General features: G+C 37.1%; 1 long non-coding RNA gene across 1 annotated transcript in view; it reads left to right on the top strand.

The window, feature by feature from the left end:
* LOC104874127 overlaps positions 1–27370 on the top strand; it is a 42632-nt gene that overhangs the window by 624 nt on the left and 14638 nt on the right. Inside the window, exons 2-3 of the long non-coding RNA XR_783665.3 lie at positions 2761–2911; positions 14820–14876. This is a non-coding gene — a long non-coding RNA (uncharacterized LOC104874127). The remainder of the gene's footprint in view (positions 1–2760; positions 2912–14819; positions 14877–27370) is intronic.

The following is a 27370-nucleotide window of genomic DNA, read 5'->3' as shown; positions in this document are numbered from 1 at the left end:
GAGCTCACGCCCAGAGCGCTCGGCGATTGAGCGGGCGGCGGCGTGGAGAGGCGGGGTTTGCTGTCCTCCGGGTTTGAATGAACCCCGCTTCTTGAAGCAGCGTCTGCATCTTGCCTTTCTTTGCTCACCTTCTACTCCAGCCCCCACTCACCCCCGCGTCAAGCGCGAGGCCTGTTTTCCCACAGACAAGGATCTTCCATTTTTATTTGTTGTCTCTGTGGCCGGCTGTTGGTGCTGGTCAGCGACCCGCCTTCTAGGACTGCACCGTGTGTAGCCAGAGAGTCGGAGTGGTTGCGAACTTCTCACTCTGCCCAGTGTCATGAGGTTCTCCAGGCAAAGAAAAGCCCAGCCCCATGTGGGTCACCCCTGCCACAGTTCTGGTATAAGCTTCTGGGCAGGTGGAATTCACATCTAGCCACTCAAACTCATTTTCTTAGCCAATGCACTTGACTGGTCTGTCCCCAGCATTCCTCCAAAGTCAGTGAAATGAAGATGATGCCACGGAGTATAACCAATGTCTGATTAGATGTAGCAAAGGTGTTAGTGAACCCCTAATGTAAATACTGTGTCCTTACCCAGGTTTAAATCCATCTACTTTCTTTTTACCCGGCCTTCATATGCAGCCTTGGGCGTTTTTTTGTCTCTTGACTGAGATCTGACAACGTTGCAAGGGCGAGGAGGTCCCAAATGCTGCACTTGATTGGCATTTCCTTTGCTTGTTAAAGTAATTGTAACATGGGTTGATGACAAAGACATGTAGTGATGAGACAAAGCAATTGAAATAAAGACATAGTACTGTCTGCTCCATCTTACAAAATGAGCTGGAGAGCCTTAAATAACTGTTACACACACACACACACACACACACAAATACGCATATGCACGTACAATATGGAAAGCTCAGAAGTTCAGGTCCTTCTTACATTAACAGATACACAGTGTATCCTACACCCACACACAGTTCACCATGAAGAATTAAGGAAGACATTTTTCAGTCTCATGGATTGAAGCATTCCTTGTGGTTTTCTTACTGTACAAAACCTGCTTCAGAGGTAATGTCATTGTCTCTGAACCATAGGTCATTCACTGTAGATCTATGGTGTCCTAAGTGGTTGGCACCCTACAGGTGAGTGGAAATACTGATATCCAGGTGACATAGTTACAAGCCCTGCTTTTGTGGTAGACCAAGAGCTTCAAGTTGCTGGGTGCTGTGGACTGAATGTGTGCCCCCCCCCATTTATATGTTGAAACTATAACTCTTCCTCCACTGTGATGGTATTAGGATGTAGGGTCTTTGGGAAATCATTAGGATTAGTTAACATTATGAATGTGGAGCTCTTATGAGTGGGATCAGTGGTTTTAGAAGAGTTAGGAGAGGGCCTGGGATTTAGCTCAGTGGTTCCACTGCCTGACTCACCTGCCTTGCAATTGCAAGAGCAAAGTACCGAGTTCGAACCCTGGTACCAAAAAAAAAAAAAAAAAAAAAAAAAAAAAAAAAAAAAAAAAAAAAAAAAAAAAAAAAAAAAAAAAAAAAAAAAAAAAAAAAAAAAAAAAAAAGCTTCTTAGAGGAGTCAGGAGAGAACTTGCTTTCCTATGCTCTGCTTTCCTCCACTTGAAGATATAACCAGAAGTGGGCAGTCTGCGACCCGCAAGAGGACCCTCATAAGAACCTCAAACTTCCAGCACTATGATACTGTGCAAAATAATTCTGTTGTCCGTAAAATACCTAATTTATGGTATTTTGTTATATAGACTGAGCTGATTAAGACTGGCTGAACAGTGAGACCTAGGATCAGTGACACATTAATCACTCTTAGTGGTCACCATCATTTTGTTATCCATATAAATTAGACATTTTTAAGAGTACTGTCATTCCCACACCACCTTCGTAATTTAAGCTATGCACTACCTATACTATGATTTATTTTCTTTAAACCAGTTTGCTTCGGTGATTAACAATTTAGTACAAGAAGCTCTATATCACTACTATAGATGAAAACAATTATGGTGTAGATATCATTACTGATAAAAATTGCCCTTTGATGAAACTTGAGTCAGAGTCCTCTGAGTCCTCTTTCTGACCAGTCCTAACCTTAGGGTCTATCCTGAATCTAGTGGCTTTGCTTGTCTAGTCCAATTTTACCATGAATACTGATGAAAATCCCTCATCTGGATATCGGACCAAAACCCCACATCCCTCATCCTTGATATCTTATCACTCTGGCCTACCTTCAGTAATAATCTGTCAAATCAGTTCAGCCAGAATTTCCCTTTACCCTGGATATTTGCTCTTAGTAATTTTCTGTCCACTGACATCACTGGTCTTCTTGGCTACAGATCTCTACTTGTTCTATTAAGAATGGAGCCTAGTCTCTCTTTTCTTTGCAAGACCTCAGTGCAGTGGTCTTTCTACTTGTCTCTCTAGTCTCCCCTTGAATAAAGTCTTCCTTACTGTCTTAAAAATATTGTGATAAGTAAATTCGACAAAATTCTCAGCTTCAGGCCTGCCAAAGATGGTCTTTTCCTTGAGGAGGAAATTAGCCTTACAAACTTTCTTATATTCATGCTGCCCACAGAATGACTTTCCAACTCTTAGATTAGGACACATAGGAGTAAAATATTTTGCATCATGACCCAGTGTGTACACACAGAAGAAAGCAACTTTACACTTTTATTGTAAATGTTTAACAACATTGAGCACTGACTACTCAGAGCAAACATTGCCAGGACTTTAAAGCAGTATGATACATTACTCTGCAGGTGCTGGTAGAGATCCAGAGGGTGATGAAATTATGTTGGGATCAAGGAAGAAACTTGGACAGTAGTCTAAAAGTAACACCTTTTAGAGTCCAATCAGTGGATATCAGTTGAATGAATATCTGCCAACTTGAAGGAATATCTGCCAACTCTGGTAAGTGAAACAATGTCTCAGGAAAGATATAGTCTTCTTGTCTGTGGTGTTCTCTACTTCTTCCCCCATCCTGCCTTTCAAAAACTTCTAATGTCAGCCCGTGAGTTTGAAATACTGGTATCCTATTGACTCTCCTATGACAGCAGTCCTTCTTTAAGAGCAGGAATTTCCTATTTCTGTTTAAACTGCAGAAGTCTAGAATTCCAGCAGGTCTCTTTTGTATTACTCTACACATCTACATAAACTCTCAGCATTTGGAAAAATGCTGTTGAAGTGCTTCACAAGTTTCTTTCAGATATACAGTATCTGCTGGTCCCTACTTTCTAGGTCTTGGCATTTCTCAATAGACCACTCTTTCAACCAATAAGTCTGAATGCCACATATAATCTTGATAAAATGAATATTCCTTTTCCCCCAGGGCAAGCCCTTAGCTCTTGGATGGCAAAGCCAGGCCAAGGAGTAGCAAGGGTACATGAAAAGAACAAAGGTATTTTAGGGAAAGCATGGGTCTGGATGCTCTGGACTTACTTTCTGGACTTACTAGAACATATAGTGCTAATTACAGTGCAATCTCAAGTTATAATTTATTGCTTAGGGAGGCATGTAGGCTTAGCCATTGCATCTTTTTTTTTGGTACAAGGGATCGAACTTATGACCTTGCACTTGTGAGGCAGGTGCAGTGCCACTGAGCTAAATCCCCACCCTAGGACACTGCATCTTTATCTTGAGGCCCGGCCTTCTCCAATGTGCCTCCAGCCACAATTCTGATGTCTTTATTTTTCACTGACTTCCTTGACAGATCAGTCCCTCTCTAACTGTATATTAATTTCTATCTAACTTAGCTGCCTATAATAATTTGATATTTGGGAAGTAGATAGGAAAATGTTTAGAAAGGCTGCAAACTAGAAAGGGTTTAAAGTTTAATATCCACCTTTGCCCCAAGTGCACTGACTGAGAATGTAGCCAACCAGGAATTAGATACCAGTTCATTGAACATATTTCATTTAGAACAAGTGGCTTCCATAGTACATTTGGAAAATCTTGCATAGTTGGTACCATCATAAATCCCTAGTACTATATAAAATTACATTAATTAAAAATAAACTTCTTAATCAATAATGACTGTTTCAGGAAGCAAAGGAAGTTTAGAAGTTTAATGTAAGATAATTGAGACCAAAGTATAGAACATTTACATAAAAATAGGTAAAAGGTAACAATGTGTGCAGGCCCTTTAAGAATTATAAATAGTGTTTGTAACTGGAATTGTCAAGTGTAACTGACACTGCCAACTAAGAAATACAGATAAAACTCAGACTGTTTGCCAGCAAGAGTTGCCATTGCTATTTGTCATGTACACTTACCTCTTTCCTACCATGTTATTGTAAAACCTCAAAACAATGAATTCATGATTTTTAAATGTATAGTTTCTGATTTGGGCCCATTTATATTTATCGTTAATTCATATCAGGGTGCAATTAATGGCTATCAGCAGTTATTGAAGTATAGTATAAACATCACCCATTTGATATTTTATATCAGTTTATAAATCAAGGGAGTATAATGTAGCTTATTGTTTTCATAAAATGAAAGATACTTGGACATTGTAAAAGGTGAAACAGATAAATTAATTACCTTAAGACTGTGAAAAGTTGATGATTAAAATATAGAGCACAGCTGGATGCTATAATGGTACATATCTTCAGTCCCAGCTACTGGAGAAGCTGAGGCAGGAGGATGATAAATTTGAGACTAGCCTGGGCAAATTAGCAAGACCCTATCTCAAAAAAATTAAAGGGCTGAGGGTATAGCTCAGTGGTAAGAGTGCTGGCTAGCATTTGTGAAGCCCTGGATTCAATCCTTAGTACTACAATCAATCAATCAATTAAATAATCAATAAAATATAGAACATAAAAGCTCAATTGTTTGCAATTATAACTTTCTAAAGCATGCCAATTCCATATATTCAATTTATTATGTTTTTTATTAATGAAGGAATCTTTTGTTGAATTTTTATTTAAGGAGTCTAAGCCCTGGAATCAAAATACTTGGATTTATATTCTAGTATGTCCTTAGTAAAAGTGCAGGGTTGGCTAATGACTTTAACCCTTCTGAGCCTCAGTCCTTCATGTATAAAACAGTTAAAATGGTAATGCTCACATCTCATGGGGCTGTTTCAAGAACTGAGTAAGATTAAAAGTTCTTAGAATAGTCTCTGGTAAGCTCTTATTAAATGTTAGCTATCTGGCTAGGGGTTTAGATCAATGATAGAATACATACTTAGTATGTACAAGGTCTTAGGTTCCATCCCCAGCACCCGGCAAAAATTAATAAATAAGCAAATAATAAATATTACTTATCCTTTTAAAAATTCTTTTTGCCGTGCTAGGAATGAAACCTAGGGCCTCGTGAATGCCAAGCACATGCTCTGTCACTGAGCTACCCTCAGTTTTATGAGTTTATGTAACTACCCCCTCATTTTTATTATTATTACTAGGATAGGTAGGTTAGCATTTCTCGCTGCATAATATTACCTTTCATATCCTTGTCTCTCTTATTTCCTATAGTATTGTTTATATTTCTCTCATCAATTTTAGGAGTTGAAATTATTTTATAATATTAAACTTTAACATATCATCTGCATCGTTACTATACTGCCCCAATTTATTATCCTTTGTCTTTTGTCACATATTCTATATAATGTACTTTGAACTCTATTTTATTTTTCTTACTAGTATGTGTTTGCAGAATGTATTGAGTACATTTCTTGTGGTGAATTGGTACATGTACATGATATATAAAAGTAATTAGTACGTAATTATGGTTTCATCACCTTACCCTTCTTTCCACCTCCTTCCATCCCTCCATCCCCTTCCCTTTTGCAAAAGCTCTATCTCCATGTTTCCTATTGTCTATCTTTCTCCTTGCACTTTATTATATTTTAGATTTCTTACAGAGACAATGTGATATTTAAGATGGTGTTTCTGATTTATTTCACATTATGGTCTCAAGATGTTTTCATTTTCCTACAAATTTATCTTTCTTTATAGCAGAGTAGTATACCAATGTGTATAAATACCACATTTTCTTTATCCAGTCATCTGTTGCTAGACATATCTGCAGGCCATTTCCAAGATTTAGGTATTATGATGTATTGTATAAATATGTATATGTATCATTGTAATATGATGTCTTTAATTCTTTGTGTGTGTGTGTGTGTGTGTGTGTGTGGTACCAGGGATCAAACTCGGGTCCTTGTGCTTGTGAGGCAGGTGGTGGAATTACTGAGCCAAATCCTTGTCCCCATGATGTCTTTAATACTGTTGGGAAGATACCAACAAGGGGAATAACTGGGTCGAATGGAATTTCTGGTTTTAGCTTTTTGAGGAATCTGCATACTGATTTCTGTAGTGGTTGTACTAATTTTACATTCCCACCAACAATGTAGATTGGTTCCTTTTCTTTGCAGCCTCTCAAGCATTTATTACAATTTGATTTCTTGGTGATAACATTCTTTTTTGACTAGGATGAAATTTCAGTTTTGTTTTAATTTCCATTTCTCTAATGGTCAAAAATGTAGAAAATTTTTTTCATGTATTTGTTGACTGTTTGTATTATTCAGAAATGTCTGTTAATTTCAGTTGCCCTGTTTTTGATGTGGTCTTTTATTTGGGAGGTCTGATTTTTTGATGAGTCCTATTTGAAAATAATAATGTCAACCTAAGTGAATATTTTCCATAGTTCAATAAAATATATTTATATACATAGGGTAATGTACCCTGTATCCTATTTACAAAAAATGTGGACTTGTTTTCCTTTTACAGTAGGAGGATATTATCCTTCCTCCCTCATCCCCACTTGTCCCTAACAATCACACGTGAAGCTAAAACCCCTAGAAAAATGCCTGGCCCATGCTAATCATTCATTGTATACTTACTGAGTCAATGAAATGTAAAGTTTTAGGGTTGGGGGTGATAGAGCACTTGCATAGCATGTGTGTAAGGCCCTGGTTTGATCTCTAGCACTGAAAAAAAAAGTTTTAGTGTACGATCTATAAAAAGAAACTAGCTATCCTATTATAGCAAAATAACCAGAATTATTTTTTAAAATCAACTTTGAAATATATTTGGAATACCTAAATTAAAACATGGACTATGAAATGTACTGGGAGGTGGGCTGGAGACATGTATCCCAGAGGAAGCAATATTAATAATAACCCCTAATATTAGGGAAAAACAAATATAACCATCAGTAGTGTAAACATTTTTTATCTGAGCTTAATTTTGACCTTAAGCTTCCTAGCTGCCAGAGCAAATAAAGAAACATAATTGTATATTCTTAGTGGTAAGGGGAAAAATGCCAGTTTCTCAGGGACAGCAAAGTTTTTCCTAGCTACAAAGATTCATAGCTATACTGTATTTTATAAATGCCACTTACATGTTAGGGCTGTGAATTTTTCATTTCAAGCATTTAAAATGGTTGGAAAAATAAATTACATTAAATTTAGCAATATACCTTGAAATATTTGATGGAATTTAATTTCCTATATGTAATTATTTAGAAGACTTTTGTGTTTGTTTAGAGATTAATACAGCACTAGTCAAAGATTGTTTAAAAGTAATTTTTTATGCTAGTATACTTAAAACTGACCAATAAATTTGAAAATTTGACTTCAAGGCTTGAGGAAAAAACTATGGCTTCAATAAATTGAATGCTCTTTTAAAACTCTACCTCTGTGAAATTGTTGTTCCAAACTGTCCAAAGGGTTCCCTTGGACATTTAAAACATTCAAACCAGTACCCTTAAGATAACTGAATGAATGAATAAATTCAAAACTAGATAAAGAATTTCTGCCAGTGACAAAGATCTTAGGCTTCAGATTTTGTTTTCATTTCTTCTTTCTAATATTAGGAGGATTTATTTGCTGAGACTACTCTGTTTTGTAATAACACCAAATCCTTGGTTAAGCATATTAGCCAAATAGGGAAAAAATGTACAGTTCACCTAAAAGTGGATTCAAAAAGAAAACGTATATAAAGAAGAGGGGAAGGATATGAAACCCAGAATCTTGTGTGTGCTGGGGATCAGACCCAGGACCTTATACATGCTAAACATATGCTCTGACAATGAGCTACATCCACAGCCCCTAGCATTCATTTTAAACTGCTCAGGATTGTTTTCTGATTTGTCAGGCCAGTACTTCTCACGCCTACTCAGATTCTTATTGAGCTGCAAAGATGCAGATTTGTTGAGAATATCAGTAATAGTGTTCAAAGTGAGTGAGGTCAAGTAGGATGAGCATTAGCTGGCTTTGGAGAAGGCAAGCTAGGGCTCCCATGACAGCTTTCATGCAAGTTACTAACCTCTCTGAGTTTTCTTACCTGTATGTAAAATTTTCATAAGAATTCCTACCATATAGGGATATTTGGAAGATTAAATGAGGCAAACTCTATAGTAGGCACTTAATAATTAATTTTGAGTTCTTTCCTTCTTTCAGTAAGTATATTATCTTTGATAATAATTAAGTCTTAATCTTGGTGTTCTTCTAGTTTTAAAATGTAGTGAGCTATCTAAATAGGTCAAAGGTGTTTTTCATGAAGAAATAATGGTTTCTGGGGTCATCAGTAGTGTCTTTGGGTTCTAAGATCTATACTCATTTAATTTTTAAGCATTTTACTGTACATCTTTAAAAAAGCAATTCAATTACAGTTTAATAAGAGGGAAGTGTCTCCCTTTATCGCCAAAAGAATCTAAACTTTAAAGTGTTATTTTTCCACCTAAAATACTAAGAGGTTTGTCCAATCAAAGGAAACAACATTAGATAGGTGTGAGGGGCCCTTTAAGGCAATGTGGAAGAAAAAGATACGCAGGGAAGGCAGTGTGGTAGGGAAAGTAGGCCTGTGTCTGTTTTGCCTTCTTCCCCAGGGGCATTCAATGTGGTGTGCTCTCTCATTGTTGAGTAGAAGATCCCTGGGCTGGGGATGCTGCTGTACTCCTATATGTCAGAGAAGGTGATTTTTAGACAAGACACAGGGAATATTAAAAGAAAATAAACCAGAAGGCAAAAGAGTTGAGAGAAATCCTTGTAGAAAGGTATATAAATGTCAAAATGATCCCCCCAAAAAAATCATAATTATTCTATTCAAGGAGCTCTACCCCCACAGATTTTTTCCCAAATGTGATAAGTAGTTTGAGGAAAATCTAGAATAATAGTGTGATATTGTAGAATATATAAAGAACTCAAAACAATCAGCCCCCCCAAATATAAAGACCCGATTCAAAAATGGGAATCTGAAATGAACAAACATTTCTCAGACAAAGAAGTAAAAGCAGCAAGTAAATATATGAAAAAATGCTCCGCATCACTGGTCATTCGAGAGATGCAGATGAAAACAACACTGAGATTCCACCTCACCCCACAAAGAATGGCTGCTATCAGGAAATCAACCAATAACAAATGTTGACAGGGTTGTGGGGAGAAAGGAACCCTTCTCCATTGTTGGTGGGAGTGCAGACTGGTGCAACTACTATGGAAATCAATATGGAGATACCTCAAAGAGCTGGGACTAGAGGTTCCATTTGACCCAGCCGTAGCTCTGCTGGGTATCTTTCCAAAAGAATTAAAAGAATCATATCACAGTGATATATGTGTACCTATGTTTATAGCAGCACAGTTTGTAGTAGCTAAAATTTGGAAACAGCCCATTTGTACATCAGTTGGAGACTGGAGAAAGAAGATGTGGTTTTTCTATAAAATGGAATATTACTCAGCCAAAAAAAATAAGAAATTAGATTCATTCATAGGAAAATGAATACATATTGAGGATATGCTCCTAAGTGAAATAAATAAGTCACACATGTGTAAATACTGAATAGTTTCTCTGGTATGAACAAATTATAATAGTGCATAAGATCCTAATGAGATAATTGACAATGTGAAATAGGGAAAGTGGGAAGGGTAGGGGAAAGGGAAGAAGGGAAAAGAAAAAAATATGAAAAAATGGAAATAAAGTGTTTGTAAATGGGGAGGGGAGGGGGGATGAAGGGAGGGCAGGAACAAGGGGAAAAAATGAGAACCAAGGCCTGTCATGTAAAGGTACAAGATCCCAATAATGAATGTAATTATACTGTATACCTAAAATGTACCAATAAACTCAATAAAAAAATAGTGTGATCTTGGAGGGGTAATGCCTATCAAGGGGTATGGATCTGGTGATATTGTATGCCAAAACAGCTATATCTGTGCTGTCTTCCCAGAGCACATTTCTGGAATATACCAAAAAACTTTCATGCTAAGTCTTGCTGGATCCTAACAGGTCATGTGAATTGAATTTCATCACCAGAAGAATACTAGGAATCATTGCTCAGGACTAGGAAGTCTGGGATAAAAAACAAAATTATGGTGCAGTAGTATTGGGCAAGCCACAATGGTCAATCAAATACACATTTCTGTGTAATGATACATGTCTATGGTGATACATGCACACTCTTTCACAAACAAGTGTAGCAGTGAGGTTTCTTTGTACTCTGAAAATCAACCAAACTTAGAATGTTCTAAAGAAAATCAACAACTGGAAGAAAAAATAGGCCAAGATGACAAGACCTGAGGGAAGGTTGGGAACGCTGAAGAGGACCTGGAAAGGGTGCTGTAACAGTGTTCAAACACTTTCAGGCCTTTTAGATGGAAAGGAATTAGGTTTTACTTTTCCTAGTTTCAAAGTATTGAACTAAAATCCATACATGGATACTGTCAGGTGGTAGATTTGGTACTGTATAAAAAGAACTCAGGGGCCAGGGATTTTGCTCAGTGGTTCTGCTGCCTGCCTCGCAGGTGCAAGGACCCAAGTTCAATACCCGGAACCAAAATCAAAACAAAAAAGAACTGGATTGGGGAGATATTGTCAGACACTAAATAAATAATACTTGTAAAAAGTACCTGTAAAGAATTAGAACCAGAGGAAATGAAACAGTTTCCTTTGCAGGGGTGAGTTCCCCACCAGTGCAGGCTGAACTGCTTACTGGGAATGTTGTAAAAGATTTGTGTCTGTGATAGAAGCAAGAGCAGATCCAGATTTTGTGGATGCCAAGTTTTTAATTTAAGGAGCACTTTTGAAGATCCCAAACCACACAATTTTAAATAAAAATCAAATAGGTTTGGAAAGCACTTTCCTGAGTGGTTCTCAAAGCTTAGCTTTATTGGTTTACTGTAAATCCACACCAAGGGAGTCAGTTTATATCAAACAACAGTAAGATCTAAATTTTGTTTTTAAATAAGGAATAATTATCCTTAAATTAATCATTCTCTGATATGCAAGACATCATTCTGTTATATATAGAGGTAATGAAAAGAGAGAAGAAATGAAGTTAGACCCTCTGGGTTTCCTATCTTGCCTCAGTCTTTGCATAGCTGAGCAACTGAACAAACCATTAAACCTCTGAGCCTCAATTCCTTCAACCACACGATTGAGGTGATGATCTCCCAATGAAATATTTGGAGTGTTACGATTTATATCTAGGTCTCCCTCCATAATCCCTCCATACATTCATAGGTTGGACTTTGGGCAGGTGATTGGGTCATCAGGATGTGATACTCATCAGTGGACTAATCTAGTGGACTAAATTTGTAGCTTAAATGTGATGTTGAGAGGTGGAGCCTGTTTGGAGGAAGTGGGTCACTGGGGACATGGCCTATATATATGTTCCTCCCTCCTCTCTTGATCTCTCTGCTTCCTGCTGCCATGCGGTGAGCTGTTTCTCCTCTGCAACACCCCTCTGCCTTGTTGCCTTGCCTTGGAGCCAACTATGGGTTGAAACCTTTACAATTTGTGAACCAAAATAAATTTTTCCTCCTTTAATTAACAGGTGTCAGGAATTGTGTCCCAGCAAAAGTAAGGCAGACTTTGGTGCCAGAGAAGTGGGGTTGTTGTGATATTACATGACTATGTGGTTCAGAAGCCTTTGGAACTGGCTCCCAGGAGGGGTTGCCAAAGTTTTGGAAATGCCAGCTGGAGAAGCAGCCCTATAATGCTGTAAGCTGAGCTTCATGGGAGATTCTGGTCGGAGCTTAGAAGACCGAAATGAAGATAAAACAGATGGAAAAGAACTGGTTTAGGAGGTTTCAGGTGGGAACAAGGACTCCACTGGCAGTTGGATTCTTGACCATGTGTGCTGTGCTCTGGTTGAAAATTTGTGTACATGTTACATCTGTCTTGAGACTGAGGGAGCCTAAGATTAAAAGCAGCAGACTAATTAACCTGACTGAGGACATTTTGAGGCAGTCTAATCTTGCAGTGGTGGCATGGATACTGTCGGGGGCTTTTAGTTAATTCTCCCCTAAGAATTGAGAGCAAAAGTCACAGATGAATAATTTATAGTTTTGAATTTGACCAGAAAAGAAGCTCTAGTAAAATTTCTGCCAAAGAAAGGGTAGAAGAGAGTCTGGTTGCTGTATTTTTGGATGTATACTATACAAAGGATTCCTGAGGGAATGAGAACAAGCCAACACTGACTGAAGAGTGAAAAAATGAAAGACTTTGCTTTGAGAAGAGAGCCCCAGGGCACTACACCCCAGAAGGGCAGCAGCCTAGGAAGTAGGAATAGATTCCCTATATCACCACGCTCAGCCATCCAGGCAGTGAAGTCACTGCAACCATCAACAACATGCAAAAGGGCTCAGCCACTGCTCAAGCTGGTAGCAGACCTTGGCATCAACCACATGGTGCTGGTTTCACACGCATGCACAATGCAAGAGTTGTGGAGTCAGGATGGTTTCTACTCAGATTTCGGACAAAGGCCTGTGAGGTCAGGGAATATTCTCCTGAGAGCAGTGTAAGTACAGAGACTCCAGGATGTCAGAAAAGCCAGTAATATGGAATATCTGAGGAAAGCCTCAAGGAATGAGCAAAGCCATCCTGATAGAGAAGCCATGAGGGTGGCCCCACCACTATCAATGCTATCAGGGTAGGACCACCCAAGCCCTTTGGAGTTCTTAATTCACCACAACTTGCCCGAGGTGCTGGACGTGGAGCTTTAGTGTTTGCCCTGCTGGCTTTTGTTCTGCTTTTGTCCCATTCCTATATATCCTCCTGTTTCTCCCTTTTGGACTGGGAGTGTCCATCATATGCCATTGTACATTGGCAGTGATTAATTTTCTCTTGATTTTTACAGGTGCTCACAGCTAAGAGTTTGCCTTAAATCTCAGAGGAAACTTTGGAATTTGAATTTTCAGCAATTCTGAAACTGGATTTGGGCAACTCTTAGAGATGAACTAAATCATTTTATATAAATTGTTCTCAGCTTCTGTCTAGAGCTCCTAAAGCCCTCGAAATTTCCCAAGTGACATATGTCTGTGCTATTTATAATTAGTCCTTTGGATTACCCTTGGGTTTATGCCTATGAGATGACTGAAGGTGGGGTTCCTGCTTTAGGATCAGGCAAGACACTGCCCCAACATACTTTATTCATCTTCATCTGTATTCTTTGGAATAAAGCAGTTAGTGCAAGTGTTTTCTTGGGTACTATAAGTTGTCCTAGCAAATTAATTGATCCCAAAGAAGATTTATAGCTCACCTGTGATTGGCATCTGAAGTAGCCTCTAAGTAAATTATGTCAGAATTGAATTGCATTATAGGTTACCCAGCAGACATCACTGGACGGTTGCTTGGTGAGTCAGGCAGAAACTCGTGCATCTGGTCTTAGAAGTATTCTGGGATGTGTGTGAGTAGAAAGAAAATACTATTTTTTTCCTTAATATGAAGTAACATGCTCAGAACTATATATGTTTTTAAATAGTTTTACCCAATTACAGTGTGGAAAATAGGCAGGAGAAGCAGGAAGATAGGTACTGAATCATTCTTCCTTGATTTTGTAGAAATTCTGCATCTTTATGGGTTATGCCATTGGGCTGTAGGGTACTCTATCTCCATTTGACCATCACCTCCATGCCTCTGCTTCTGCTGCAGCACTCACAGAAGGGTTTAGCCCTGGTTTCCTCTGCTCCTGAAGACTTGCCATCAGACACAGTTGAAGGCACACGTGGATGATCCATTCAACTTGTCGACATCTCAGATCACTGACTTCCTCTGTTCCAGTTATTTTCATAACCTTTTTTTTTCCAATTTGCCACTCAGCCCCATTGCTAGACCTTAGCATCACCTGGAATTTGATCTACCTCTGAAATCATAAAATAATATTCCATTTTAAAATGCTAATCACCTATCTCTGCTGTTTTCTTGTTTAATCCTAATTTAGCTGTTCCCCGATTTTATGGAAAACACCAGTTCATTTACTATTCACCATAATAAGCCAATCTTTCTATAATTATTAAGGTTGCTTCCACCTTCACATTTTGCAAACTATATTTGCTGCTTACTTATTTGCCCTGTCACTGACTTTGAGAATGACTTTCATCAAATTCCTATTACCCTGGCTCTATATTCATTCTTCTCTCTTCCTTCTGACCCCACAGAATGAGGCTGGGACTTCACTTTTCAACTTTTTAGCCTCTCTGCACGGAGGACCTGGCCCTATAGCTGTCCCATTCTCATGCCTCTCATTTCTTCTCTTCAACATTTAGACTTGTTCACTTCTCTCTTCTCTTAGAAACATGTAAACACAACAACTCTAAATACTCTTCCAAACCACATCTCTTCTATCCCTTCCTTTATCTCTTTTTTCTACTCACACCCAAATTTATTGGGAAAATGTTCCTTTTTGTGTCTACTTCTTAACATCCTATTGATATTCGCTTCCCCTTTACCCACTGAAATTGCTGTCTGTGTTCACAGTTTCTCTCTGTCAGCATCATCAGTCTGGATTCAGCTTTATGAAAGGGCCCACAGACAGGGTAAGCTTGTGTCTGAGATACTATTTTTCCAACTGCAGGGACTAATTTCATTTTTTCTTGTTTCAGAACAGTTACGGCTTCAGAGAAGACATTTCTAACACACCCCACCCTCTGAATCATTGGGTAAGATTCTCTGTGTTTGTACAGCACCTTCTACTTAACCCTTTTTTATACCACATTGTATGAACATTTCTTCTTTACTAGTGAGCCTTCCTCACTAGACCATAAACTACTTGAGGTCAAAGTGTATGTTGAAATTCCTTGTACATGCCTGGATTATTTGTGTTTGACATATGCTTATATGCTTCTTTTATGTGTTTAACATATGCTGCTTTTAAATTAAATTATGGCCAAGATTATACTATGAGTACCAGCATAGGGAATTTGGATTTTTATTTCTGAACATTAAAGAATAATTTAAATCTCTCAAGCAAATGAGTGTCTTGAGCAAAAGGATAATTTGTTCCTCCTTTCCTTCCTGGTTGGTTCTATTTATTTTTATCTTTATTTTTGCTGCTATAACAAAATACCCACAGCTGTATAATTTGCAAAGAAAAAAAAACCTTATTTCTCATAGTTCAGGAGGCTGAGAAGTCCAATATCAAGGTGATGTATCTTCTGAGGACCTTCTTGTCCTTATCTCAAGGCAGAAGGCAAAAGGGAAAGAATAGGAAAGCAAGAGGAGGCCGAATTGACTTGGATAGTAAGTCCAGTCTTGTGATAACTAATGTATACTCTCAATAATGACATTAATTTACACATGAATGCCTCTTATTAGGTTCCATCTCTCAACACTGTTGCACTGGGAATTAAGTTTCCACCCAGTGAATTTAGGAAGACACATTCAAACTATAGGAGTGTCTATAATCCATCGTGTTTCAGGGGATTTATATCAGTCAGTGTTCCATCACTGGAGCCAATACCTAAGAAAAACAGTTTAGTGGAGGAACGATTGATTTATTTTGGTTTATAATTTCAGTGTTTTCAGCTATGGTGGGCTTACTCTAAGACAGAAACATCATGGCATAGAGGAAAGCTGCTCACCTCATGGCAGGAGGGAAACAAACTGAGAAGGGAAAGAACCTGTGAAGAGACACCTTTCAGAGGATGGCCCCCAGTGACCTACTTTCCCTAGGCTCCAGCTCCCAATAGCCCATTCAGCTTATGAATTCCTCAGTGGATCAATTCATTGATGAGGTCAATGCCCTTATCATCCAAAGCTTCATCTTTGAATATGACTGCATTGGAGGTCAAGCCCTCAATGTGTGAGCTTTTGAGGGTCACTTTATATTTAAGCCATACCAGGCTCTCTGACACTCCTGTTCTACTGTACATATAATTGTGCTCACTCTCAAAAAGTCATTCTGTTTTCTAAGAGAGGAGGTAGATAGGAAGGAGCAATGTTAGCATTGTGGTTTGGAAATGTGGGAAAGTAGGTGAAAATGCCTAGTTGTGAAAAGCATCAGATGTAGCCAGATATAATGCTTGGGAGAGATCAGAACCAGGGGCATATATTTTAGAATCATCAAAATATACATGGTAGTTGCAGTTGTATATTAACCATGGGAGAGCATGGAGTAAGAAGAGTAGCGGGCTTAACCTGCTCTTTAAAGGCACAGAATTTGGAAGATGACCATAGGAAGATGATTAGCTGCAGAAAAGAAATCATGCAAGAATGGTTACAGAGGAGGGAAAGAAACCAGGCAAAGCATATGGTAGCCAAGATTTGCATTTTGACCTTTATGAAACTCACCCAGCCCAGGGTGGGCTATAGCATTCTGCTGCAGGTATTCCACTCTGCTTGCAATCTAATTTTAATTCATCTCTTAACACTGGACAGAAATAGTTTACCTTTGAACCCCAATGGCTATCTGAAATATTCATTCCCCCAAACATTCTAGCAAATTAATCATACCCAAAAGAGAGTTGTAGGAACCTCAATTTCTAGCTGATGGATCAAAGTTCTGGTGGCATCCTAATGCTTGGTATCTGAAATGGGTACAGTTTTGTGGTCTTGAACCTCTCAACGTGTGGAATCTGACACTATCTCCAGTTGGATTGCATCAGAATTGAATTATAGGACATCCACACATCTGGACACAGAAATGTTTTGCATTGAGTGTATGAATAGAATAGTTCATCTTTTCCATTGTATGCATGTATCAAGAGTTTATTGCATTTTATGAAAAAAATATATGAATAATCCATTATTTGGATATAGCACATTTTGTCTATTCATTTATCAGTTGACAGACATTTGGATTGTTTGTTATTATGAAGAATGTTCTTGGGGCTGGGGATTTAGCTCAGTGGTTCGGTGGCCTGCCTTGCAAGCGCAAGGACCCGAGTTCGATCCCCAGTACCAAAAAAAAGGAATGTTCTTATGAACATTTGTACAAGAGTTTCTGTGGAGATATGTTTTATTCCCGTTGGGGATATACTTAGAAGTGGGGTTGCTGGGTCATAGTGTAACTCTATGTTTAGTGTTTTTTTTTTTTTTTTTTGGTACTGGGGATTGAACTCAGGACCTCATGCTTTCAAGGCAGGTGACAGAACCACTGAGCTAAATCCCTGGCCCTATGTTTAGTCTTTTGAGGAACTAGTTGCCAGACCATTTCATTAGTCTGCTTTCCCATTGCTGGGACAAAATATCTGTCACCTGCAATTTAAAAGAAGAGTGGTTTATTTTGACTCATGGTTTTAGAGGTTTCAGTCCTTGGTCAGCTGGCTCAAAAGCAGAAATATAATGGCTGAAGGGCATGACAGATGGAAACTACCATGAGCAGGGAGCAAGAGAAGCCAGAGAAGAAGGAGGCAGGGACCAGATATCATCCCCAAGTTTACATCCCCATAATCTACTTCTTCCATTGAAGCCCTGTCTCCTGATACCCCATTCAGCTATGAACTCAACAGTGGGTTAGCACTTTCATGAAGTTAGTGCCCTCATGATCCAACTACCTCCCAAGGAGTCTCAATCCAGTTGAATTGATGATCAGGATTAACTGGCACAGCTGCCTCACCTCAGATTCCTACCAGCATTGTATGAAGGTTTCAATATCTCTATATCTTGTTTTCTGTCTTTAACTTTCGTCATCATAGGAGGTATGATGTAACGCTGTGATATGTATAAGGTTTGAGTGTGTCCCTCAAGGGTTCACCTATTGAAATTTAATTTTCATTTTGAGGTATTAAGAGAAGATAGTTTGATCTGACTGTGGTATTAAGAAATGGGGCCTTTGGGAGGTTTTTAGAATTAAATAAAGCCATCAAGATGGAGCCCCCATGACTGAATACTGGTGGGTATATAAGAAGAGAGGATGAAAGAGCATATAGATATGTGTGCACTTGCAACATGATGCACTATGCTGCTTCAGGACTCTGCTAGAAGAAGGCCCCTGCCAGATGGAGACTTTGAACTTCTAGAAGCATAAGCTAAATGAACCTCTTTTCTTTATGAAGTACTAGCCTCAGGAGTCACCTTATGTAGTAATGCAAAACTGATTAATACAAGTGGTATCTCATTGTGGTTTTGATTTGCATTTTCCTATTGACCAATAATACTGAGCATGTTCTCACGTGCTTTTTGCCCATTTGTATATCTTTTTTGGATACATATCCATACTTTGCCTTGTTAACTGAGTTATTTGTAGTTTCATTATTGAGTCATAAATGTTCTTTATATCTTCTAGATATAAGACTCTAATCAGATAAATAATTTGCAAATAGTTTCTCCTATTCTGTGGGATGTTTTCACTTTCTTGATGATATCCTTTGAAGCACAGTAGTTTAAAATTTTGACCACTTTAACCATTTACTTGATTCCCTGTGTTTTGGGCATATTTAGAAGGCATTGCTGTATCCAAGGTTATGAAGATTGGTCCTATGTTTTCTGCTAAGAGTTATTTTTACTTTCACTCTTGTTATTTTTATTTTGGTCTCTTTGGATGGGTGTTTTTCTTTTTTACTCTGAATTAGTAAAGTATTGAGTTTGAGCCTTGACTTCTCATTTAATGATTATCTGATCTTATACAAATTATAGTAATTTTTCAAGTCTGTTTCCTGGGTGCCTGCCTCATAGTAATATTTTAATTATCCAATGAGTTAGTGTTTGTCAAAGCTCTAATTACAACATCTGACACATATAAGTACTCTATAAATGTTAGCTCTTACAGACCATCACATGTAGCTTTCCAATAGCTCCTTATCTCCGTCTTCAACATTTTTGTTTTTACCTTCACTTCTATGTAAAGGCAAGGATATAATTGACTTTTTTATTTATTGCAACTAATATATAATCACAATTAAAATGTACAATGCATGTTTTCTTGTATAAAACTATGCAAAATATTTTCTAAGCTATAACTTTTGAGGATATACCTATATTTGTGTGTTGCAAGACGTTACATTATATTGATAATTCTAGTATTACCATACAAGCTGTGTTTTTCGTGAAATGTAATTATGGCAATTTTACATTGCATTACATAAATAAGAATGTATTACAACTATTAATTTGGATAATAACAACAGTCTATTTGTATAGAATAAATGAAAAAGGGAAAACTCACCACAATGCTTTGTTTATGTATAATTATACAGTCCATTTATTTATGAAATAAATGACCAGCTAACAGTATAATCTACACTAAAGTCATAATAATTCTTCATGAACATGATTGGGAGTTATCCAAAGCTCCCTTGGGATTTATTCTTAGTGCCCCACTTTCTTCTGATAAATCAGGAGTGTGAACTATCACCAAGGCTGTTTCAAGAGCCTGGCTGATAAACTTCATTTCTAGCACTTCTGCGTCTGTGATCCTCATAATTGTGTCAGAATCACTTATGGAGTTTGTCTAATCAAAGATGCTAAGCCCCACCCTCAGAACTTCTGCATCAGTAGTCCTGGGACAGGGCCTGAAAATTCATATTTCTAATGAGTTCTCAATTATTTTTGATACTGCTGGTTGGGGCCTGCTGTGTAGTACACAGTTACAAAACCTTGAGAATATCTAGTTTGTGTTTCTAAATTGGTTAGCATGGGGGATTCCATGGGTCTTCTAGCCTCCATCAAATATATTGGAGCTCCCTAGAGAATCTGTGGAACTCCAGATATCTCACAAATCCCTTGAACTTTTAGATAAAGATATTTGAAAAATTTGGGGGATTGTACTGTCCAAATTTCTGGGAAAGCATAAGGCCGCTGGAGACTACTGGCTTCTGTGTATAGGTCATATAGTTCTCCTGCATCTTAACTACATGCTCAATGAAATAGATTTTTTTTTTTTTGTACTGGTCATGTCTTACTTTTTTGAAGTAGGGTCTTGCTATGTCCCTCTGGCTAGCCTTCAACTCCCTCTGGAGTGCTGGAGTTACAGGCACCCATTAAAATTTCCTTCTTGATTTTATTTTGACTTACTTTCCCCAACAAAGCATACTCTGTACCTGACTTCTAGCACCCTATTCCAGCCCAGTGATTCTTCTGTAATAGCAGGTGAATTTTATACTCTCAAAAATGTACAGCTATTTCAGTGAACTTTGTGATAATTGTAAGTTGCTTTCTGTTCTCTCTCAGCTAGCATTTTTGGATGAGTAGCTAGTTTTTCCTCCCTTTGCCCTTCTTCAGTAGTTCATTCTGTTTTCTCTGCCAAGAAAGGTAGGCGTATGACTGATACCAATTTCCTTGGTCTTGCTTTGAAGTTGAAGAACAATCCACCTCAAGACAAAAATGAGTGGGTTGATTTTCCCTTTGAGTGGGTGCACAATGCAGGAGAGGTATAATAATGACATTGTTTGAACCTAGATTAAATCGTGCTTCTTAATAGCAATGCACTTGTTATTCTGTATTATTTCACCCAATACATTTCTATTTTAAGTTAGGTTTCTGACATGACTATACAGTTTCTGACATTAACTATTAATCAAAGATATTTTTCATTAAAATATTAAATTATGTACATATAATGTAAGACTATAGTCATAATTTCAAAATGGAATATTGACCACCATATTTTAAGATTTACTTGGTTATTACCATTACCACAAACTATTAAAGGACTCTAAGGAGTTTGACTGTAATGGTAACAGACACGAAGAATAGACAAAAGATGTCAGCAGGATCCCTGATGTAGTTTTAAAATTTGACCCATATGGAATTCATCATAGTTAATGACAAAAATGAAATATCCTCCCCATTTATATACCACTGTTTAACCAATATAAATTCATACTATTCATGAAAATTCCATTAGACTTTTATGTTTTTCCTTATAATAGGTCAGTGCTTATCATATTCTGAAGAAGTAAGAGTTAAGGTACTTGGAACACCTGCAATGACAATATAGGGGCTGTAGAAGGTTCATGCTTGTGATCCCAACATTCTGGAGGCAGAGGCAGGAGAATCTCAAATTTGAGCCTAGCCTGGGCAATTTAGTGCCTTAAATGAGACCCTATCTCAAAATTTAAAAGAGATGGGTATTGTAGCTTAATGTGAAGGGTTCAATCCTCAGTATGTTTCACTACTCCTGTGCCCGCCCCACAAAAGCTAGGTGTGGTGGTACATGCCTATAATCCCAGCATTTTAAGAAACAGAGACAGGAGGATTACAAGTTTGGGTCCTATCTGGGCAATTTAGCATGGCTCTGTTTCAAAATTAAAAATAAAAAAGGATGGGAGCTAAAGGTTAGTGTGAAGGCCCTGAGTTCAATTTCTAATAACACACACAAAAAGTTCATTTAAGACTAATGACAACATCTGTAACAACTATCTGGTTTTGAACCCAGCCTCACACATGCTAGGTAAGTGCTCTACCACTGAGCTACATTCCTAGCCCCAACATTTTGATTTTCAATTTTCTTTCATGAATTTCCAGGTTTTTTTATGAATTTCCAATGTTATAACCTCACATATCCACATAGAGTACAAATAAACCCATTGCTTATATAGAGTTTAGGCTTTAAATTTATTTTTAGTTTGATCTACAGTTATGCATATTTATGCAATATAAATTGATTTTGCTGTAAAAAGAACACTCTTCCTTTGGCTTAGAGCCTTTGCATGTTACCTGCTCCTGATCAAATCCTAACCACACAACCAATTGCACAAAGTAGGATGCCTCTTATCTTTCCTTCTTGATGCTGTGGAAACTCTGTCATTAGCTTGCCCATGTAGCAGCCCTTCTCAGACCACAGAAAAGTCTTCCTTCTGATTCCTGTTCCATGGAGTTTCTGCTTTTCAAACTGTCACCTTGATTTGTGTCCAGGTATGGTTGAACTGAGGATAGGACATTTCCTAATCTGTACACTGATTTTCCAATCAGTAATGAGCTCAGACTGATATGGCTAAGGGAGGAACCATTGATTAACCCAATTACAGGAAATTTATGTGACCCTTAAAAACTCAATTCAAATGGCATATTACCAAGATCTTTTTTTTAAATGATGAAATTTTGTTTTTAATAACATAAAATGTAAGAATAGTAAGAAGTAGAAAATAATGTCAATTGTCAACATATGGACAATAGGTGAAAAAGTGAGGTAAAACATATAATTATCTTATTGTATTTAAAATATTTAATAGTAGATGATACCACCCATCTGCTTATTTTTATTTATTCCTAAAATGAACTGAACATATTATCTGTGCTCATGATCTACACCTCAACTGACAATTTCTTCTGGTTTTAAAGGGAAAGAGAATTTTTGATTTTAGAATTATTTGTGCTGATTTCCAGAAAGGAACCCTAAATTACAGTAGTGCTTAAAGCTTGGATCTACCTGCATCAAACATGTCATTTGTTGTTTCTCATCTGTTGATAAAAGCTCAACTCCAACTACTGTAGAGGAGAGTTTCTCTTTTTCCTTTTTTGGTGCGACCACCCCCAAAAGTCTCATTATACTCCATCAACACAAATTTATAGCAGAGCTACAAAATGACAAAATATCAAATAAGTTTTGTTTATTCTTAGACCCTAATATCAATAATTATATCTTGATTACAGTTAACCCTAGGGAGGGGTGGGAAGAATATTTTGAATAACCTTCCAATGAACATCTACCCAGGACAATGAGTAGACAAGGTGTTTCTGACTATGAAGTTTGACCAAGAAAACACTTTACCAGCCATAGATGAGTTTACACAAAGTACCCTGTTGGTCCATATGTTGTTTAAATCATAAGAGAAGACTTAAATGAGGTAGGACTTACTAAAATAAGGTATGGAGAATGGTCCTTTCAACTTACATTTTATCTTTTGCAAGGAAAAATTTCACGGTGGATTCCATGTAAAGATCTGAAGAATAAGGGAATATTTATACTCTCAAAGAGGAAGATCTTCATAAGCATTGTGGGATTCTTCACAAGGGACACTTCCTACCACATAAGAGGAATGCCCTTAACTGCCTTAAACAGTTTATATGTTAGACAGTATATTGCCTAAGAGAACTGAATTTCCTGTATGAAAATTCAAGAGTTTGACCTACGCTTTGCCATAAAGATGGTTATAGAAGAATAATATAGTGTGCTGTTGTTTCAAAGAATTAAGACTTTAGCGAAGTTCCCCATTAAATGAGAGAAAGGGACTGCAATCTCTACAAGGAGTGACCGCAAGTATGCCATAGGTACAGTCCTTTAGCTGAATCTTTCATTAAATTTTTTGTTGGAATCCACTGAGTGGATTCTTTTTCTCTCAAAAATACATATTTAAATAGAAAATGTAAAGTGAACAATTCACTACATGAAATATTACCCTACTGAAGGCATGTCAGAAATGCATTCATTTCCTACATGAAGTCTCTAATATTTTACAAATATATTGATTGTATTTAATGATTTTAAGTAGCTTTGCAAACCTAAAATAATACTCTTTACTGTTTTTTCATATAGTTATTTCTTTCTTGAATTAACTAAAACTTTGCCCCTGAGTATAATTTCGATCTCTAATATGTGTCCAAGTGGCTACTGTTTTCTTCTGGATATCTGTTACTTTCCCATTTTCCCTAACCCCCAACTCTGTGATTACAAAACAGGAATAATTAGTAGGATGATCAATGAGGAGAAGAAAATGTAATATTTGTAGATATTTGACTTTCTGATTACTTAATAGGCTCCTAATTTGATACTCTAATGGCTGTATTTAGTTGACAATAATACCACCATCTACAAGTTGGTGAGTTAAAGGCCAAAGAAAGCAACCCACTCATTTATAGGTACAATAAAAATCATAAAATCACTAAAAGTAAAATAGGTCTAATACAAGGAACAACTAAGGAAGCTGTGGAATAATTAGGTGTTAACAAACTTAGCCTAAGGGAAATGACATGGAGTGCTAAACTTGACTGTGTACTTTGAGGATATTTAAAAAATAATATGGAACTTTGATATACTGTAGACCACATCTGTATATCAAGATGAACACATTTTTCCCTGTCTAATACTTTGGGATATTATATGTCACACAGAGTTCTTCATTGGAATAATAAAATGTATCCAAAATAGGTTTTTTTTTTTAAGAGGGAGGGAATAATTTGTATTTTAGTACTAAAGGAGAGCCCCAAATGCTAACTCAGAGTTCTGTGAGGTCGTATTGATGGGGAACTAGAATGCCTTGATACAAGCAAAGTTAAATGAATACTTTTTCTGAAATTCTAAAATAATTATGAAAAATCATATTCATACTTGAACATTTTAAAATTGTTACCTAAAAACTTCCATAAGAAGTTTAAGATGCTAAGAAGGGTGTGATTTTTTTTTTATTGAGTTTATTGGTACATTTAGGGATACAGTACAGTTACATTCATTGTTGGGATCATGTACCTTTACATGGCAAGTCTTGATTCTCATTTTTTCCCCTTACCTCTGCCCTCCCTTCACCCCCTCCTCCCCTCCCCATCTACAAACACTTTATTTTCATCTTTTCATTCTCTCACATTTTTTTCTTTTCCCTTTTTGTTCTTCCCCTACGTATCACACCTTCCCTACACCTTTAGCTCCTTTCCTCCCATTTCTAAATGTCAGTAATCTTATTAGAATCTTATGCATTGTTGCAGAATATTCACACCAGGGAAACTATTTGGTATTTACACATGTGGGACTTATTTATTTCACTTAGGAGTATATCTTCAATATGTATCCATTTTCCTATGAATGAATCTATTCTCTCGCTCTTTATGGCTGAGTAATATTCCATTTTATAGAAAAACCACAACTTCTTTATCCAGTTTCCAACGGATGGGCAAATAGGTTGTTTCCAAGATTTAGCTATTACAAACTGTGCCGCTATAAACATGGGTGCACATACTTCTCTGTGATATGATTCTTTTAGTTCTCTTGGAAAGATACCCAACAGAGGGATGGCTGGGTCAAATGGAACCTCCAGTCCAAGCTCTTTGAGGTATCTCCATATTGATTTCCATAGTGGTTGCACTAGTCTGCACTCCCACCAACAATGGAGGAGGGTTCCTTTCTCCCCACAACCCCGCCAACATTTGTTATTGTGTGATTTCTTGATAGCAGCCATTCTTTGTGGGGTGAGGTGGAATCTCAGTGTTGTTTTCATCTGCATCTCTCGAATGACCAGTGATGTGGAACATTTTTTCATATATTTTCTTGCTGCTTTCACTTCTTTGTATGAGAAATGTCTGTTCATTTCGGATGCCCATTTTTGGATCGGGTCTTTATATTTGGGGGGACTGATTGTTTTGAGTTCTTTATATATCCTTGATAATAGTCCTTTGTCTGAGGTACAGCTGGTAAAAATTTTTTCCCACATTGTAGATTGTCTCTTAGTTCTGCTAATGGTTTCTTTTGAAGTACAGAAGCTTTTTAGTAAGATGAGATCCCAGTTGTTGATTCTTTCTGCTAGTTCCCGTGCTACTGAGGATTTGTTCATAAAGTCTTTTCCTATACCAATGTCTTCCAGAGTTCTGCCTAACTTACTTTCCAGCAAGTTTAATGTTTCTGTTTTAATATTTAGATCTTTAATCCATTTGGATTTTAATTTAGTGCATGGCGAAAGATAAGGGTCTAATTTTAATCTGTGACAGGTTGATATCCAGTTTTTCCAACACCATTTATTAAAGAGGCTATCTTTCCTCCACTGAGGATGGTGAGCTCCTTTGTCGAAGATGAGGTAGCTGAGTACATCTGCATTTGTTTTTGTGTCTTCCAGTCTGTTCCATTGATCCTCAGGCCTATTTCTTTGCCAGTACCATGCTGATTTTATCACAGTGGCTTTGTAGTATAGTTTCAAATTGGGAATTGTTACACCTGGTGCCATGTGACTGTTGCCTATAATGGCTTTTGCTATTCTAGGTCTCTTGTGGTTCCAAATGAATTTTTGGATTCTTTTTTCTAGTTCTGTGAAATATAGTGTTGGAATTTCAATTGGCATTGCATTGAATGTATATAGCAGTTTCGGTAGTATGGCCATTTTCACTATGTTGATTCTTCCTACCCAGGAGCAGGGGATATCTTTCCATTTTTTTATATCCTCTTCGATTTCTTTTTTCAGAGTGCTGTAGTTTTCAGTGTAGAGATCTTTTGTTTCTTTTGTTAGATTGATTCCTAGATACTTCATTTTTTTGGATGCTATTGTAAAAGGAATTTTTTCCCTTATTTCTCTTTCTGTCTGTCTGTTATTTGTGTATAGAAAGGCTATTGATTTTTGGGTATTCACCTTGTATCCAGATACTTTACTGAATCTGTCAATTAAGTCTAGAAGTTTTTTGGTGGAGTTTTTTGGATCTTCAATGTAGAGTATCATATCATCAGCAAATAATGATAGTTTAACTTCTTCCTTTCCTATCTTTATTGCTTTAATTTCTTTCTCTTGTCTAATTGCTGTGGCTAATGTTTCCAGAACTATATTGAAGAGAAGTGGCGATAGTGGGCATCCTTGTCTTGTTCCTGATTTTAACATGAAGGTTTTCAGTTTTTGGCCATTCAATATGATGTTGGCTGATGGTTTTTCATAAATAGCCTTTATTAAATTGAGGTATAGACCATCTATTCCAATTTTTTGCAGGGTTTTTATCATGAATGGGTGTTGAATTTTATCAAATGCTTTTTCTGCATCTATTGAGAGGATCATATGGTTTTTGTCCTTGACTTTGTTAATATAATGTATTACATTCACTGACTTTCGTATGTTGAACCACCCTTGCATCTCTGGAATAAATCCGACTTGGTCATGATGGATGATCTTCTTAATAATCCTCTGTATTCTGTTTGCTAGTATCTTATTAAGGATTTTTGCATCTATATTCATTAAGGAGATTGGTCTGTAGTTCTCCTTTTTGGTTGTATCTTTCTCTGGTTTGGGAATCAGAGTGATACTTGCTTCCAGGAATGAATTTGGAAGTATAGCTTCTCTTTCAATTTCATTGAAAAGTTTGAAGAGTAATGGTAGTAGTTCTTCTCTAAATGTCTTGTAAAATTCAGCAGTGAATCCATCAGGGCCTGGGCTTTTCTTTGTTGGTAAGTTTTTAATTACATTTTCAATTTCACTGATTGTGATTGGGGTGTTTAAAATGTTTTTATCTTCTTCGTTCAACTTTGGTAATTCATAAGTATCTAGAAATCTGTCCATTTCTTCTGTGTTTTCCATTTTATTAGAGTACAGGT

Source organism: Fukomys damarensis, unplaced genomic scaffold (genome assembly GCF_012274545.1).
Source record: "Fukomys damarensis isolate Sample0158 unplaced genomic scaffold, DMR_v1.0_HiC HiC_scaffold_4, whole genome shotgun sequence".
Lineage (NCBI taxonomy): Eukaryota > Metazoa > Chordata > Mammalia > Rodentia > Bathyergidae > Fukomys > Fukomys damarensis.
This window is presented reverse-complemented; position numbering and strand designations above follow the sequence as displayed.